Source organism: Acanthaster planci, linkage group LG04 (assembly GCF_054643075.1).
Source record: "Acanthaster planci isolate LZ-2023a linkage group LG04, COTS_SCS, whole genome shotgun sequence".
Classification (NCBI taxonomy): domain Eukaryota; kingdom Metazoa; phylum Echinodermata; class Asteroidea; order Valvatida; family Acanthasteridae; genus Acanthaster; species Acanthaster planci.
In genome coordinates, this window is record NC_141780.1 from 15,755,944 (window position 1) to 15,774,439 (window position 18,496).

The 18,496-nt window shown below is 43.0% G+C and overlaps 1 protein-coding gene across 4 annotated transcripts in view; it reads right to left on the reverse strand.

Annotated features, from left to right (window-relative positions):
* Positions 1 to 18,496, reverse strand: part of LOC110974009 (histamine H1 receptor-like) — a 117,879-nt gene that overhangs the window by 47,042 nt on the left and 52,341 nt on the right. For 3 of the 4 annotated variants that reach the window (XM_022225299.2, XM_022225295.2, XM_087135223.1), the window contains one exon: positions 14,374 to 14,813. The exons of the other annotated variant lie outside the window; for it this stretch is intronic. The gene's annotated coding sequence lies outside the window, so the exon portion shown is untranslated. The remainder of the gene's footprint in view (positions 1 to 14,373; positions 14,814 to 18,496) is intronic. 4 annotated transcript variants of the gene reach the window in all.

Here is an 18,496-nt window from a genome sequence, read left to right on the forward strand (position 1 = left end):
AAACCTTAACCCTGGAAAGGTGACTCTATAAGAAAAGAGTCTCCGAAGACCGTGACACCCATCTTTCAAGAGCTCAGCCTCCGGCACAGACAGTGAGATTAATTGTTAATTTGCAAGTAATGAATTATTAATGCAACGATTATAGCTACAGTCGTACAGACGACATCACTTCGCGCGGTTCAATTTATATGAAAATGTCGTCTGCGGTATAACTGATTAGAATCAGATGCAAGTGAATGGGATCACGAAAATAAACGGAACCTTTCCATATGTTTTCGTTTTAAACAAACTGCAGTCGATATGCAATAAAGTTCCTATCGAATTAACAAAATTAAATTATGTTTTTGTTTTCACGCGGAAGTCTAAATTTGTTTTGTCACACAAAAGGCCCGGGCATATCATTTCAGATACTTGCCATAAAGTTGAAAATCCACGAAAACATTCACTTTGTGTTTTTCAGTTTACACAGACGAATTCAGGTTGTGCTCCTCGGTTGTGCAGATGTTTCAGCGGAGCGAATCCTTAGCATTTTGGAAAGCGATCTGCTTTTTGGAAAAGCGATTCCGGCCTTGTAGATTGAGCACGCTTGACTTTGCCCGTCTCTTGACTGATGGATTCATCCACTTCACTTACAAAGTTTCGGTCGGTCGTTGACAGCTGACAGAGGCTGCGGTGCTGTCACGGATGACTGAAGTGCTTAGCCTGTCTTCAGCCGTTATATCGGCCGCTGTGCTTGCTGTACTTGTTTACTGGTTCCACTACCCGCTGCGGTCCCGACGGCCCCGGCCCACCCACACATAAATCGCGCCTTCAGCTGTAGATTTCGCCCGATATAGATGTGGTGCCGGGGTGCGGGCTCCACGGCACGCGACCCGAGCTTATTATTGGTAGTGATATCAACACGCTGGGTCGGGGAGGCGAAATTGCCCCCGGGGACTCGTCGCCCCGGACACGGTATACGGGTGACAAGCCACCACCGCGTCAAAATCCACACCTTGTCTTCCTACAGTGTTAAGCGACTCAACGAGTATTCCAGACACGATCTTCCTGGCACATGTCAGCGGGAGATGGAAACTGAAGAGAGCCTTGATTACTGTCATGCAGCTATGTTTCTATTCCGCTGTGAGGATCTTGACAGGGCCTTTTGTTTGTGTAGCCACAATCTTTGTTTTTTGAAGAGTATATGAATACGTCATTCTGGCGTATCATACTCTTTCCCCAGGGATTTTAAGCAGTATAGACCCTATTGCTTCCTCCACTGGACAGTAACTAATTAAACGTTTTGACATTGGAGATAGCATGACAAACAATCAGTTTATTTTGTATACAGTCATGTGAAAAATGTGTAAAAATGGTAATCAGTACCGCCTTATATAAAAATACTTCTCAGGCCATTCTCTTTTTGTAGAATTGAACACAGAAAATGTGTAATAAAGTTATTAAAAACAAACAAACATTTTACAGCTTACAAGACAAAGAACATTATTTGGGGGAATCCTTCCATGAATAAAGTTTCCGTCCTGCACGGAGATCGTGAATGTCAAAGACGTCGTACTGGCCAATGAGAATCAGGACTTGAAGCTTATTTCATTCCGCATTGACCAATGACGTTTGTCTGCCCACAATAAGCGGTGCCCATTATAAAAGACTTTTTTTTTCTTTTCGCAAACTTTTGAAAATTTCTTTGTTGTTTTGAAACTAAATTCTTTTGTACTATGCATCCATCCCTGACTTGATGCTCAGGGTACGTGCCGCACGGCATACCGCACGCTGCAAGATATTTTGGCACCGCGATGTCGGCTGAAAAGATTTACGAAACGAAGTATTGGTGTAATTACGTTGATAATTATAGGTCTTTTGGCCAGACAGGTTTTGTATCATTACACTGGGGAGTCAGGTAGGCGTAGCGGTTCTTTCCCAGCTTGGTCCACATGTGGAATGGGTTTTCAGTCCCTACGTGATTCCGTGGGCTTTACCCAGAATATTCCTCTCGGGGGTTTTCCTCCCACCTCTAAAACTGTAACTGCTTCTCACTGTCTCCTCTCCTAAGGTTTCTTCAGGCTTGCAAGCTACAGTGCCTAGGGTGCTTTTCAGGAATATTTAGTGTCATCACCAGAAATAACTAATAAATAATAATAATTGATGTTTAATTACTAGCCCCCTTTGTATCTAGGACAATGCTGATGTTTTATATGGATACCAAGAGTGTTAAATCTACACTACATTTGTGGCAGTGTGTATACCGTCAACCGGGAAGAGATCGGCGAACGTACGAGTGGCGTACGTGCGACATTGGAAGGCTTTACAGTATTCTGTTTAAACTCTACACTCTACGACGACTGCATACGTTTCAGTGACGGGATAATGTGAAATTCAAGATAACCGAATCAGGGAAACGCGCGTGAGAGGTGTGATCATCTGATCTGATCAAAATGACGATACATCGTTTACTATCCCTGTATAAAACAAACGTCAAAAAGAATTCTGCAGTTACCTTGTCAAAACAGTCTTTCAAAATAAACCTACAGTCCGTTCCATGAAATCACAATGGGGATGTGACGTAACAACGATGTAGGTACGTCTGTCTAGCGACATGACGGGCAATATTCTCCGAAACTGCCAATAATCCGACGTGGTTTTGTGCGTATTGCGCTCCTGGAGACAGGCCAGATATCGTAAGTCGTTCTAGGGCAGTCAAGAGTCGAACAACTCTAGAGATGCTGGTTTGAATCTCCTCGGAATATTGTAGGTCAAACTCTGGTTTCATTTAAAAACGTTCAACCTCGACGTTTTGACGTCCCCACACAAATTGTAACACGCAGAGTCTGACATTCTAGTTAGGTAGACGTAATGTAGGCTTGGTTTGATATATACATTTTTAAATATTAATTTATTGTACAAAACGTCCAAAAGTGGTTTGCAATTCAACAGACCTCTGATTGGTTTTGAATTGAGGTTAGAATTATGTATTTAAGGTTCAGGCTCGGGGATGAGTTAAGCCTAACTTTGATATCGGCGAAAGACGCGGGAGAGCAGTGGCGTAGCTTGGGCACATTTTGCAAGAGGCACTTGGGGAGGGGCTTCATTTTGGGGGGGGGCACGCAGTGTGTTTGGTTTGCAGTTAAAGCGTTGACCAAGGCGGACTATCATTGGATTTTTTCCCTTCTCTTGTTTGCGCACTGTCAGACATTATTAGCAATCAGGCTCAACGGCACACAAACATATGGAAACACTCTATCGCAACTGACATAAACACAGACGCAGATAATCAGCAAAGTTTGAGCATTATGTCTAACTCTGGCGACCGTCTGCGTTGAGTCAGAGTGTAGACCGAACAAACATGCTGGCAAGGCTCCTCAGTGCTGGGCCCATTGTCTTCTTTGACTATGTAATAAAACCCAAACCGGCTAACCACAAATGAAATACATGGAATGGAAGTATCTTCTAGTAGCTTCAAGAAACAGCATAGCAATGGTATGCATTGCCTTTTGATTCCACTTCCGTCGAATGACGCCATAGAGTACCGAAGTGTGACGTCATGGTGAACCAGAAAGTGCAGTGAAAACGGGTAGAGTATGCGTGGGTGTTGGTCCACACGCTGATTCTCTAACGAATGCCTTTTACACATAATAACCGTGCGTGTAACGTGTTCACTTCGGTACTCTATCCGCTTCGTAAGTGTGACGTCACTTCAGTTTGAACCACACCTACTGCACACGTACACTGCACATAGAGTTACATTCATTGATCTCCATTTACATGGAACCATGGAACCGGAAGCTAACGCGCAACGTCAGCGATCGTCCAATGAGAGCCTGCAAATCGTGGTGCGTCGAAGTCACTTACGAACCGAATACATATCGTCTCTTCTGTGATTGTGTGCGTATTGATCAGTTCGTAAGTGACTTCGTCACAAAGGAGGACGCGCCACGATTTTCAGGCTCTCATTGGACAATCGCTGAAGTTGCGCGTAAACTTCCCGTTCCATGATTCCATGTAAACGGCGATCAATGCATGTAACCCTATGTGCAGTGCACGTGTGCATTGGGCGTGGTTTAAACTGAAGTGACGTCACACAAACGAATCGGATTGACATCCTGCTTACCGTCAGCATTGCCACGTGATCGAAAACTTGGCTTCAGGAGAAGAGATAATGGTTTATGTTAGGGATGTATATTTCAACGCAGAATCTTGAAATCCAACCACTTTTCGAGCCGAGGCTCCGTATCCGGACGTTCGCTGTTTACCTCACAAACTGTGTTGATCGGCACTGCGGCAATATGTATTAAAATTGGGTTTATTGGCCCGGCCTTTTCCGACACGCATACCATCGTTGAATACAAATTACCCCGATATCGGGGCATGCTATTACCGACACACCATGAGCAGACAAAACACGCCACATCTAGAGGCGGGAAATCAAAACGGGGCACCGGCAGCCACAGGCAGCGTCACAAAGTAGGGCATCCGATATTGTCATCTCAAGACCAAAATGGATTCTAAGTCCTGTTTTTTTTTTCCATCCCGAGGTGAATCGGTCCGCATCGGATGCCTTATGCGAGGTCACGGCCCACTTTCCAAGGTATGATAATTAAGTAAAGCCAATTATTCCTGGCGTTCAGGCGGTGTGAAGACGCATACCATGCGCGGAGGGAGGTCTTAGAAAACACGAACGGAGTTCTGAACACAAAGGCGGTTACACGAAAACGCAAACGTAATTTCAGTGTGGAGGAATAGGTCTGCAAAGACATTAGGTTTGTCCTGGACAAGAAAATTAAAACAAAAATGGTCAAAGTGATTTGGAAACTGCTATGCTATGCACTAAACCAACAACGATTCAGGAAAGAAGAGAAAATTTAGGCCTGCCCAGCAAAATCTACGAAATGCAAGACCTTTTGGTGTGTAAATGTGTAACACTAAGACTTTCTTCTTGGGATGACATCACACTTTGGCTCATTAATATTATATTGCCATTAGCTTAAAACCAAACGACGGAAAAATACTCTTTGAAATAGTGAAACAAATATTGAAAAATAAGGATTACTGAGGCATATAGAGGTGCATTTTGAAGGATTAAAAAAGGTTGATTTGGTGCAGCTACTTTTGACAAACAAAACTTGTAATCACAGTGCATGTACCATTAAGACGTACTGAAGTACTTTTAGTGTAGGAAAAGCAGTTTTTGCTGCATGGTAGGTCTGCATGCTGCGTAAATAGGAAGTTTAAGTATGTTATAATGCAAGATGTTGATAACAAACCTCAACCTTAACTTCATCCAATTTCGTTCGTGAACGTGATAAATTTGAAGTGCCTCAAGCCCAACCATGCATCTATAATCTTCGTTACTGCAAATGGCTTTCACGCGTAATACCACGCATATGACAAATTACTGGGCATCAGTTGTAGACTGTACACGTACATATTCCTCCGCGGACGGATCTAGTTGACGAGACAAGTGGGAGCACATTTTCCGCTTCCAAGGGCGGAGGTTCAGGCTTGAAGTGGGTCAACTTTCACACGGACACTTGTCTGTGAAATTCATGCCTGTATAGGATCGGCTTCAGTGCACACTCTCAGCGATTTATTCATGCCAGTCGCCCGCTCCTTCGGAGGACATCAATTCGTGGAATATCTGACTCGGCTTCCGACGGCTAACCAACGGCGATACATTAACAACACCGCGATGGGAGCCGGTAAATTTCGAGAGACGTGTTTTTTTTTACTCTCGCTCGGCGGGTTGATCTCTCAGCTCGCCGGGTGAGAATGGCAGCTAGTTTACCTCGAGCATCACAGTTTTCCCCCCCTTATTATTGCGGTTCATGTTTCTCCCCGCCGCATATATCGATGTACCGGTCGTGTTTGTGCTCATCTTCAGCAACCAGGACATCTATACTCGAATGTGCCACAAGGGCTGAATCAACCCAGGGTTTGTTTGCCGAATTTATAATGGGTGTTCTCTATAGGTATATTCAACGGAGCTTCATCTCGGAGGAAAAGGTGCTATTATGTTATGGCCCGTGACTGTGAAAGACTTATGAGACAGTACTGTACACCTCGTGAAAGGTCAAAATAACACTTCATGTTTTAAGAGCACATTGTGGTGAATTAAAAGAACACGAGTCTGAACAGAGAAGAGCAGCCATAATGCATGGATATAGAGTATCAGTATCGCTTCTTCGACTTTCGAAAAGTCCTGAATCGTTTTGAAGAAATCTAAGTAGGGATGAGGGAATACTATGCCAAACCCACAACGGTGGAAATGTCACCAGTCACTGCAAACACATTCTGGCGATTATTTTAGCTTTTCAGTCGGAAACAGGACGAACAAAATGGCTGTAACTTACAGACAACCCTAAACAACCATTTACACAGAATTATAGAGAAATGCCATTCTAAATATCATAATGCAAACATGTATGATTAACTTTTCCAATAAAGGTTTTGTATAGTAGTTTATAATATCTATCATGGCGATGTGTTTTCAATATTAACTAAACAACAGGAAGTTTTCTTCTTTGCTCCTCTTCTCGCCACATCCACCTATTGGCCTCGAGCTGGACCAAGAGAGGGCGCAATTGTCTTAGTAACGGAGGCTCCTGCGGTCCGAACAGCACTTCGCTGGTCCGCGAACGAATACAAAATGCACGCGTCACGGTCGCATCACTCCCAACAAAATGAACACACCCAACCTAATGAATCTTTTAAACCGATGAGGGGGTGCTTCTGCTCGAGGCGGATAGTGACCCAACAATGAAATTCTCAGGACAACGACACCCCTCATAAGAGGTTCCTTCATGGGGGAAAAATTTAGTGTCGTTTTTGTCTCGCGGTACATATGTAATCTTATGATCGTCTGGAGATAACCCGCCTGACGGGCTGCGATGGCCAGGCGGAGACGATTAGTTTGTGTTCAATTCAGCGGGGTTGATTCCATCGACTTGTAAGAGCGATTGGTTTCGAGGAATAAATCGCAAACATTCTGACATACCTCAAGTGTAGTCTTCCCTGCACCAGAGATTCCTCACTAGTTCCTTTCTCGCCCCAGCCGGTTCCTGCTTTTCAGAATTGGTGGAATTATTTATTCTTATGAGATGTAGACTGAAACTACTTATCTTTGATTTTATAAAAGGAATTGACTTGGGAATTTAAACTAAAGGATGTTTTTTAAGAAGTGGACGTGATTGTTGGAATGGGAGGCCTGAAATATTTATATCAGGAACACTGTGCAGTTGGTGATGATTTGGTAAGTGCTACTCAACTCATTCTTTAAAGATTTGCTAAGGTGGAAACAGCTTTCCACGTTTGTTTAAACTCCATTTTATCCTTTCTTTAAACTTTTCGTCTTTTTTTTGTTCTGCGCCATTTTGATTTTCTTCTTTATTTTTTTGTTTTCCCTGTTCGAAGCTGCAGTGAAAAAATCCACAAATATCAAACTGAAACACTTAAACGATGAATTAGTCAAAGACAACCGAGAAAATAGTTCTGCCGCTGTGCTCGTTGGAGTCGATTTTTTTTTTCAAAATAATGTACCCTCGATCGGCCAACTGAATTTCCATAATTTACTGCGTAGGCAAACACCAATTTGCTCATGGTTCTCACAATCCGCCTGCAGCTGCTCCGCGTAGATCAAAACAATCAAACTTACACAGTGCCGCACGGTGCATAATGTCGGACGGTAACCGAATTCGGAGATTTCGCACCACTTAAGGGGCCGAAATCAAATCAACCTGTCCTAATTCGGGCCCAATATGGTCCCCAAATCGAGTTACAGTCAGGTTAGCAGCGCGCACGGACCAGCGGCTGGCGGAGAAGCTAGTTGCGCGGCACCGCCACACAGCCAAGGTGTATGACGCGAAGGGGAACGGCAGTGGGTAAATATTTGCGGAATTAACAAGTCGAAACGCGTAAACACGGCCTGCGACCTCATTTTTTTCCCCCCGAAATTAGATTGGAGTTGAAATTGTTGAATACTTAACTAACAATAACCTGATGATGGCTTTGAAGCCGGTTGTTCTACTATTGTGATGTCGAACGCAATGACCGACTTAGGTCCTTGAAACTAAAGGGCTGGCTTTAAAGGGGCATTAACTGTCCATATCCCGTCAAGAACTAATTCCATGCGCACTAAGCAGGACGAATTCTGACAAGTCCGACTGAATCATGAAGAGTCCGTGCGAAGTCCATACTTGAAATGATATGCAACTGTTATTTTCTCAACGCTAAACGAGGCAGGGCCGGATTTACATCCCCAGACAATTATTTCACCAATATCGTCACAATGCATTTTTGCGACGTGCCTCAAGAAGGGCTTTTAAAGTAATGTCTTACGATTATCTTGATATCATTTCACGAAAATAAGGCATACCGGTTTGGTTAATGCCCGTTTTGTCAGTTGTTGTCGACCGACCGTAAGGTCAAATATTCGAAAACTCGGTTATTTGAACTGATTCAGCCCTAATAATCAGGCTCATTTGATCTCTGTCGGACATTTCCCTAGTGATGAGCACAGTAGCCCTAGACAAACAGGAATCAAGGATGGGATGTTAGCTTTGGCACACAAAAGGAAATTGTTTGCTCTTCATCTGTCATTATTCATGTCATCTTCAATTTAAGCCAAAGCCGAGAGCGATAGATCAAACGCACCCGTGGACAACTAACTCCCCCGGGTTTCAAGCCATCGGTGAAATGCGAGAGAGATGTCAATGGAATGCAAATCACGGGCCTGGGCGGCGAAACGGTCACCCCCTCTTCATCTGTTGAGTCGGTCAATCATTATGCTAGATGAGTGAACTGGCTGTGATGGCAAATGTGCACACTGGTGAATACGACTTTATATGTTTTGATAATAGATCCGCTTATCCCGCAGAATCAACATGTATTTGGAGGAGGGGGTTACGATAAGACAGGAATACAATGTTGCCTAAAAAGGGGAAAAGTCAACATATAATTTCCTATATCACATTTTGAGAAGCTCCTGATCTCTGCGACTCGTCATTGCACGCTGTGAATGCCGTTTGAGATTAATTTGCTTCTGTGCGACCTTTTCCTGTCCTCGATTCTTGAGTAGTCGAGGGGTGCAGGTTTGATATCGCAAGCCCAGCAGGCATGATAGTAAACGCATTATCAAACCATGTAAATAAATCCTCCTTGCGCGAGCTCATCATGAAAAGAAAAAATAGTTTCTCTTGAACGACGACTTCAATCTCTCCTTGAAAAAGCGAGAGGCAGCGAGCAGACCATCTTTACTAGCTAATCTACTGCTCCTATAATTACCTTTTTCACAATGGTACAGAGTCAGTAATGAATCGTTACTGATCGCATCATACGCTCGTGCTCGTTCTCAGCAAGCTACCGAGGTCGAAACGCGGCTCACTTTATTGAAACCTGACATTTCACACCGTCGCCCTCATGGGCCATTTTGCATTGTTGAGAGGAATGCCAGCGAGGTTGCACTGGCGGGCTCCAATTATGAAATAAACATAAATTTTGTAAACGCCCATACATGTGGCTCGACAGGGACTATTATTGGTAATATATGGGCCTCATTTTTTCATCATGAACTATTAAGTAAAACGCCAGTTTTTATGTTCAAAGCCAGGGGTGTTCTTGTACACTTGCATGGCCCTTGTTCATACAGGAAAGTGTCGTGTGTCTTTTGCATCTATAGCAGGGTGATTCCAGAATTCAGGGGTCCTTGTTTTTCGTGTGCCTGCATATGATCTTGAAGTTAGAACATATTCTCTAATTTCCAAGGGTGGTGAATAAATGCAAATTACCTGCCAAACAAATAGTTATAGTTTGAAATCCGTTCCGGTGAGGTTTCTATGTCTTATAACAAAGGTCAGACGTAACAGGGACACAAAAATGTCACACTTTTGGACCCCTAATTTCTGGAATTACCCAGCATTCTGTGTTTACTCATGGAACTCTAAATGATCAAACAGGATGTAGGAGAAAAACAAGTGAAAAAAAAACCAAACCAGCTCATTTGACATAAGCCCCCAATGGTCTCAGGCTCTGACTATGTCCTGAACCTCAAGAAAAGTAGAGGCGGTGATTGCCCTTTTCAACTAATCTTCCCATGCCCCAGTGTTACGGCTTGTTAAGCTGAGCTGTCCAGGGAACTCCGTGTAGATCACTGGAGACTACACCGTGGACTGAAGGGCTTCGAGGGGGATTTATTGCGTGAGATCACTCGATCTCATGAAAAAATACTGCGCTGAGCGCATCGTCAGTTGTGCTATACGGCCCGTTGGGGGGCTCAAGTACGCCCCCCTCCCCAACAGATCGCCAGGGGTTTACGGTCGGTATAGGCCCTGCCCACGCCTCCCTTAATCCCCATAAAAAGGATAGATCTCTAACTACAGAAATCATTGTGTGTACTTGGGGGATAAAAAGCAGGCCTAGGGTGGCAGATAATATGGTATTCCGCCTAGAATGCAGCTTGGCTCGTCAGAAAAGCCAATACACTAGGGGTGGCATGGCCCTTTCAACCCTCTCACCCGGTTGCACTTTCAACGACTTGGCAGGATCACGTCGCAATCTGACGGTCCATCCCCTTGCGCTACAGTCAGTCCCAGAGTGCCACAACTCTGGACCAAGATTATGTTTTTATTTACTCAGCAACTCGAGAGCTTGTTCAATTTGGGAAATCCCTCAACGAATCCCGAATGCCAAAAGAGAAATTATGGTTCCTCCCTGCACCAGATTTGAGGAGTTTTAGTTGAGTTAATTAAAATCATTTCGATCGCTCAAAATGAAGATACAAATAGTTGTCGGGATCATTTTCCAGCAAGTGGTTCTCTGGGTTTGGCTGTACATCAGACACTAGGTTTTAGGCTTCTACATCATCAAAGCCTTCAGAGTCGTTGTTTTAGTCAAATCAAATCACAAATCATTCTGCACTAAGTATTTAGTCTACTTTACACTTGAAAAACAACATTTAGAGTTTAAATACTTTTCTTACCCACTTTCCCACACGTTCAACCCATGACATGTTTATTAACATGTGTTTAGGGATGTGTTTAAGCGCTAAACCCTTTTTCCGTGGTACATGTTTAGCTTTTGCAGTGGAAATCCGCTTAGCGTTTCAACACATTCCTAAACGCATAACACTGAACATGTCGCGGTTAAACATTTAAAAAAAAAGGTACACAAATGTGTTCAGAAATGTGTTTAAACTCTAAGTGTGGTCTTTACAGTTTATAATGCAAGTGGTAACTACCAATCATTGACCACTGATATTCCTTCGCCACATTTTACTTTAATGTTGAACACCGTAATTTGTACAATTTACCTACATCCTGCTTCCTTTTTCTGGGGGCGTATTTTATGAGAGAATGTTCAAAAGAAAAGGAAATAATATGAAAAAGATGGTTCTCAAGCACTGATCACTGTATGCGTAAAAATATCCTTGTCCCAATTTTGAATGTATTTTTCTCGTTGTGTTTGATAATTATCGAGACTTGTGGATGGACGACAGAAAATTGTACCAACGTTTTACATGTTACAGTGTCATCAGCTATATGCCACCACGCCCTTAATAATTACGCATATAGGCCAACAGGTACAGAGCTGGTATAACCCACTGGGCTCCATCGGCCAAAAGTTCATTATTGATTCAAAATGGGGGCACGGTTGGTCTGTGAGGTCAAACGCCAAAATGTCTATTTAGAGTTTAAACGTTCCCCCTAAAGGCTTACCTATGTCTTATAAATCTTGTACCATTTACTACACACTGACAAAAGTACCTTGCAGACAATGTCCTTCATTGTATATATTCAGTCGGCCGTAAGACATACTAAACGTTTCACACTGCTTTGGCAACTATTACGAAATCGAATCAGCCGTGAAGGCTCCGAGGGAATGTAGATGGGGTATAAGGTATAGGCCTAGATCATAAATTGTCGGCCTATACGTCTGGAACCCCTGACTGGTATCATTGACTACTTCTTGTTTTATTGATATATCAGTTTGCCTTCCTATTCGTATGAGGGTTTCAACCATTATATCAAGGTGCACTCTCTTCACAAAATTCTTCACCAAATCTCTGCAAACTTGACAACGTGGGCCAACTAATGTTTCAAAGAGGAATGTGAACAAAGTGTAGGCGTCGTGTCATTACGATGTATTGGAAAAGACAGTTTACTGATGTGGAGACCACATCAGTTACGAAGTCGGGAAACATGAGACAAGAACAGATGGCACATCCCAAAGGTTACATTCCTGAGAATCTTGCAGAAACAAACCGTTTTGTCTCTAATAGAGAACAATCACTCTCCGTTGGCACAATCCCAGAGTGGTGCCAGAAGGTCAAACAGTGAGGTAGGCAACCCTTCAAAAAGGATAATTGTGGGACCAGACCTTCCATTGTAGAATAACCAAAGCATGCGCGAATGCTTATGAACATGTGATTATACGGCCGATTAGAGGATCGATATTTTTTTTTGGAATTGCAGGTTGTTCACCTCAACCTAAAAACGGGACAGTGAGACCACAGAGGGCGGGAGCCTTGACGCGGGATCTGCAGTTGATCCAGACAAGTGGTGTCTGTGATTTCGAGTGAGAGACGTTAATTGGATTGACCAAATGACCTCAGTGAGGACGGACGTGGGAATAATGATGTCAGGAACCCAAACAAACATTGGTTTTACGCAGTTTCTAGGGTAACACACGGGGAAGCCATTCAGAATTGCTGGTCTAACTCGCCGATTACAATGTGTTCACTCACAAAATCACTTTCACTTGATGCCCATTAATTCAATCGGAAACTAAACTCAAATATACGACGTATTACTTGTTATTCCTAGTTTTCAATTTGTTTAGCCTTTATTTGTCCCGTTTTCAAATTGGCAAGCAGTATTATTTTGGCCTTTTTCAGAACAATAGGCCTACACGTATCTCAGTAATATGTTTGAAAACATATAAGACCAAACCAAACAAAACGTCAATCAAGAATGACAATCTATGCCTACTGGGGGAAATAATGCTACACACTTTACATCTCTCTTAATATTGAGCATTGAAAGCACGCGACAGAAATATAAGCACAAAATTCATTTTCATGCGCATCACAGGTATTCAGATGTGATTTGGTGTACAATAGGTACCATGGAAACCATTGTATGACCGCGCGCTGCTGTACATAAACCGCGCTGACATTACGTCAGTCCCCATAGGCTTGCTCATTACCCTCTGGTTTTATTCAAAACAATTTTTTTCAGTCCCTACGTGATTGCCAATTTCACGGTAAACTAGCAGACGTAAATAAAGAGCGATGCTCTAGCGTTTTGTGCCCATTCGTCAACCTAAGGTCGAAGGAAACGAGTGTCCGATGTTTATAATTTTTCTTCGTAACGCCGTCTTTCAATGATTCATTTTAACAATTAAACAAGCAAATCAGGTGTAGGTTTCAAAGCAAAGGCATCTTACAACAGATTGCACCCAAACTGTAAACAATGACCTTTACGCATGGTGTTTGTGATGGACCAATGATTGTGTAATTGGTTCACGCATTACTATTTACAAGTCGACGTACATTAATGCATGCAAAGAAAAATGCCTCCAAAATTCATGAGCCTGTCCGTTGTACAATCTGTTACCTTTACGGACACATTTATTTTGCAGAGTTAAATTTTCTGTAAAAACTTCGACCAGCAACAAAATAATTCATTACCGTTTTTCACAAAAAGGTATTGACAGTGCACCTTCTTCCTTTTTTCCCCATTTCATGCATTGTGTATACACACCCAGTCTGGCACAGTGTGTTTGGCGGTCCGGCTTGCAGCCGTAACAGTGATGGGTGAGAAAAGCACAGCTTTCCATCGAATTTTATTCGTAAAAAATGAATCCAAACGTCAAGCATAAAAGTTGTAAGTCGGCCATCGCTCAGACCCTTGGAAAAAGTAAAAGCGTGCATTTTATTTGTCATGGCAAGGACACGCAGCGTTTGCTTCTGAAAATGACGTTCAATATTTGAGCGATGGTTATCCGATGAGTGGCAAACGAATAGAATCCATTGCCTGTACAGAATCACTCGCATGTCCATGCATTAGACACTCGGTGATAAAGTAAACTCACGTGGTAGCCTGTAGTCTTTCGTTTTGCAGAAATTTAAAGAGATGTGAGGAATTTTGGAGGTTTTGGGTTGTATGAAATGGATGCAAAACATGCTTGTCATCCTAGTGGGCAATATCATTGACAGAAAGTAACACGGCGCACTTGTTTTCAGTGGAACGGAAAGACAACGTGAATAGGTGACTCGTGAGTTCAGAAAGCAGTGGATGTTGCAAATAATCACATACTTGGTTTTTTGGTACTTGGGCTACCGGAAGATCATTCCGAGAGCGTTCATAACTTCATTACTTTGCTTACCTCCTGTCCGAAAGTATTCCTGGAGAATATAGCACCATCAATCAATTGTCACCTCCCGTGAACGGTTAAAACTCCACGGAAGAAATCACGAACCACTGTCAGAAATAGTTACGCAGTGCCGATCGGAAAAAAAAATGGACTTCCTCATAAATTCCACACGGAGACGAAAGATCCAGTGCGATCCGCGAGGTACGCACGCCGCGGTCTGCGGTAATCATTCTCGGTTGGCGTTGGCCACGGTCCGTACATTGATCGCTGGTGTCTGGCTGCTGCTTTGGCTGCATGCAAGCTGCAGTGAAAGGCAGGGCTGCGCAATCGCATGCGCGGTACCGTGCGCACCTTCACGGGGCTGTCAGCATCCAATCCAACCAACTGCGAGACGTGGATTTAGGAGAGCAGAGAAGCACGCAGGATAGGAGACCGATGTACTGCATATCAACCTGTAGGAGAAAAACTATGAATTATGAATGAGCTAATGCTAGCCTGTCTGCCAACACACAACAGCCGCTGCACGGATAGTGACTGACGTGAAATGTTTGGACCAGTTTGGCATCTGAGCCACAACATTATTTTCGGAACTGTCGCACACTCCTGAGGTAAAATTCGTAGACTTAAGGGAGAGACCTGTTTCAACATAAACAGATTCGCCGGGACTGAATAATGAATCTCTGTGGGTTACTTGTTTTGAATTTTGGGGTGGGGTGGGGGAGGTTTAGGTTTTCCTTGGTTCTGTTTATTTAATTGGTGTTGTTTTGTTTGAGTTTTTATTTCAACCACCGTTCCGATGCACCCGTGATTGTCCTTCACTCTTATGGTTCCATTTATTCAAAGAAACATTGCTCAGTTTCCACAACTTAATTGTTATTAGCCCATTTGAGGCTGTCATTCTATTTTCGATCGACGATTGGTGCCATCACGGCCACGATGGCATTTGGTGCTTCGGTACCAAGCGGGCCTAGGAATCATTTATCATGAGCCTTGACTTGGCAATAACTTAATGCCAGCATGTTTGGTATGAGAACATAATAAATACTTGATAGGTTACCAGTCGATGGGATTGAACCAACTTGAAATACAAGGACGACATGCTTTCTGAGTTCGAGTGTAATGAATTCGTCACGGTAAAGTCAATTGTTAGTAAAAGAGACCCCTCATGTAGTCTCAGATCAAGTCGCCTTATCTTCAAATGAACTGTGATAATAATGAAGGGCATTCAGTTATCCTTGGTCATGGAGGTTTCACCCAACCTTGTAAGTTGACTCTGTGATGATTATGTAATCCTTTGTAACACAATTACATGAGCTCAAAAATTCTAGAATCCCCAATGAACTTACCAGGGTTTTAATGAAATAAAAAAAAATTACCTTCCCTTTAACCTCTCAAAAAGTCAGCGTTTCCAGCAGAAATGAACAGGTTTAAAAGAGTCCTTGAAGAAACCAAATACGTGTGTCTCTGGACGTATTTGTTTGGCACGTGGGCCTATTCGTGAATTCACCTTCACGTGAATTCGCGTGGCATCACGTGACAACATTATTTTATGTGCTAAAAACTGCAACTGATAAATGCATCTATACGAGGAACATGTGAAAATGTTGACGTTTTGGAAATGCAATCGACTTTCGTTTCGAAGGTCTTCAATCCATTTACCCCGACTTCCTGTTGGGATAGGACATTCGTAGAGAGTGTGGGCAAATATCAAGAAAAACGTAGAAACCGGAAATAGGAAATGTAGACATAGTTACACTGCACATGTGTACTGAGAGTAAATATTGTGAGTCGCCTGTGTCTCATTCATGTCCAGGAGGGGAGGGCACGGGGAGAGCATGGTCCCAAACATCTAACGAGTCAGAGTACCCACGGGACGGTATTATATAGGCGCACCCAAATCCATTGCAATCTTGCTGTTTTGCTCTACCTACACGCGAGGCCGATCGGTGGTCTTCATTATCCACGCGATTTGCATCAACTGGACAGTGACTTCTCCTCCAACTCCTCAAACTCAACACTTGGTAATATTTATTCATGGGAAATGTTTTTGAATTCTGAATTTTAAAAACACACAGCAAATGAATCAAATGGAAATATATCAAAGTGATGTGGTTTGCTTTGCTTTATAAAAAATGGATTTTGCTTAGGATACAGAATCAAATCGTTTTTCGACTACGCGAAGATCTTATTGTATCACAAATTAATGATCTTTTATTTAAACAGACCAAGTTTTGGTGCATTGTATAATTCAAAACTACAGCATTTATGTGTTTAGACAGACAATTATAGCAATTCAGTTTACGTAAACTGCTTTAACTGTTTTATTTATAACGGAACAATGTCTTAATGTATTGTATATTTTAAAAACTTATTTGGTGTTTTGGTATCAATTATTGCAATTTAATTTGAACATTTAACTTCTGATTGCACCAACAAAGGGACAGGAATCCCCTTCAAGTGTAAAAAATATATATGTTATGAGAGAAGAACCAGTGACTCTCTATGGAAGAATGAGGCGTGGTATAAGCCCGAACTCACAAGGGGGATTATTGAATAAGGTTTCGCAGTGGTTTGGTGAGGTAGGGTCAAGTTGAGGCTATCAATTTGAACTATTTTCATACCTCCACGCATGACACGTGATATAACCAGGTGGACACAAATATTGTCTTCGGGTAAATCTTCATGTGGGATAATATACGAGTTATTTCTAACTTTTGAACTACAAATAAAATTCAAGCAAGCAAAAGTCTGTGACTGAACTGTGGACACAAAGGATGACTGATGAATCGTGCAGAATTAAAAGACATACGGTGCCGGGGCAATGACGATTGCTCCCCGGTACAACAATGAAGGGGAACCATCGTGTGTGCAATATATCTATATACATTGGCAGAATTGTCGTTCATTCTAGGCAAGTTGAGTCGGCTTGGCTTGGTTGTACGGAATGTCCTGCAGTGTTAGGGGTCCGTAGTTACGCTTCACTATGGTCCGTCGCGTGGGACCGACCCTTATCCTTGTTTCCGTGCCGGCGTCCACCCACGGTGATAATCTGCGCACCGCCCGAGGACTTGTCAGTTCTCGTTGGAGACGGTCCTGCCAGATATGTGAGAAAATTTTCACCTATTTCGGTGTCCAATCATCTCCTTGTCAAGATTAATATAAGAATTAAACATATAAGCTTACGCCCGGGGTCGGCTGGCGTCTGGTAGGAATATCGGCAGAGGAAATTGCCTTCATCCCTCGGCCGTCTGGCCGGATAGCCCCCGCGCGTCTAAAGCCAACGGACGGTCAGATAATTCTATCGATTATAAGTCAACCCTCTGAGAATTTATTGCGGAATTTTATATTTCCAAACATGACAAGTTTATAGTGGAAACGAATGCAAACTGAGATGCAGTTTGGAGACATGATTAAACCTGTCGGTCAAGTCAAGGTGTACGCTTAATTTGTACAAGGATCTGAGCCGCACGCTTCCAAGTATGGTTCGGTCACTGGACTGAAGGGGTAATGAAGGTAGTTTTTGTATGGAATATGGTGTAGGCGATGGTTGTGATGAAGGTGGTGATGACCGATGGTGGTAACAGAGGTATTGGTGGTGACACTAACTTGGTGGTAATGCTGAAAGGGCGAAGGGTGACTTGGTGATGATGATGTTGTGATGATGATGTTGTGATTATGGGTGTCATATTGTGGTGATGGCAATGACAGCTATTTAGTGAAGATCACAATTATGGTTTTGCACCCTGTGTAAGTTTGAAAAAAATATATAGCATTTTTTGGTCCGATAAATTTTTTTGGGGGGGGGTTTGACTTCCCATGGTAAAACCAAGTTTCTTCAAGGACAAAGTTCCTCGGATACAACCCAAGGAATGCCAGGCTAGCAGTTTCTGTCTGTAACTGGGGAGAAGCATGATCACGCTGGACGACATGGCCCAAGACTAGGACCAGACTGGTCAGTCCCTAGTTGTCCACGTTCTCCCTTTGGAATGTTGTCCACCGTCCACTTTTTGATTGGTTATCCCCGTAATTACCCCATTGTTTGACCAATCACAAGTTTCCACCAGTACCTGTATGAGCCTGTAATCGGTAGGGCTACTTAACCCCCTGCCCCCACCCCATGTCTTCAGAAGCAAAG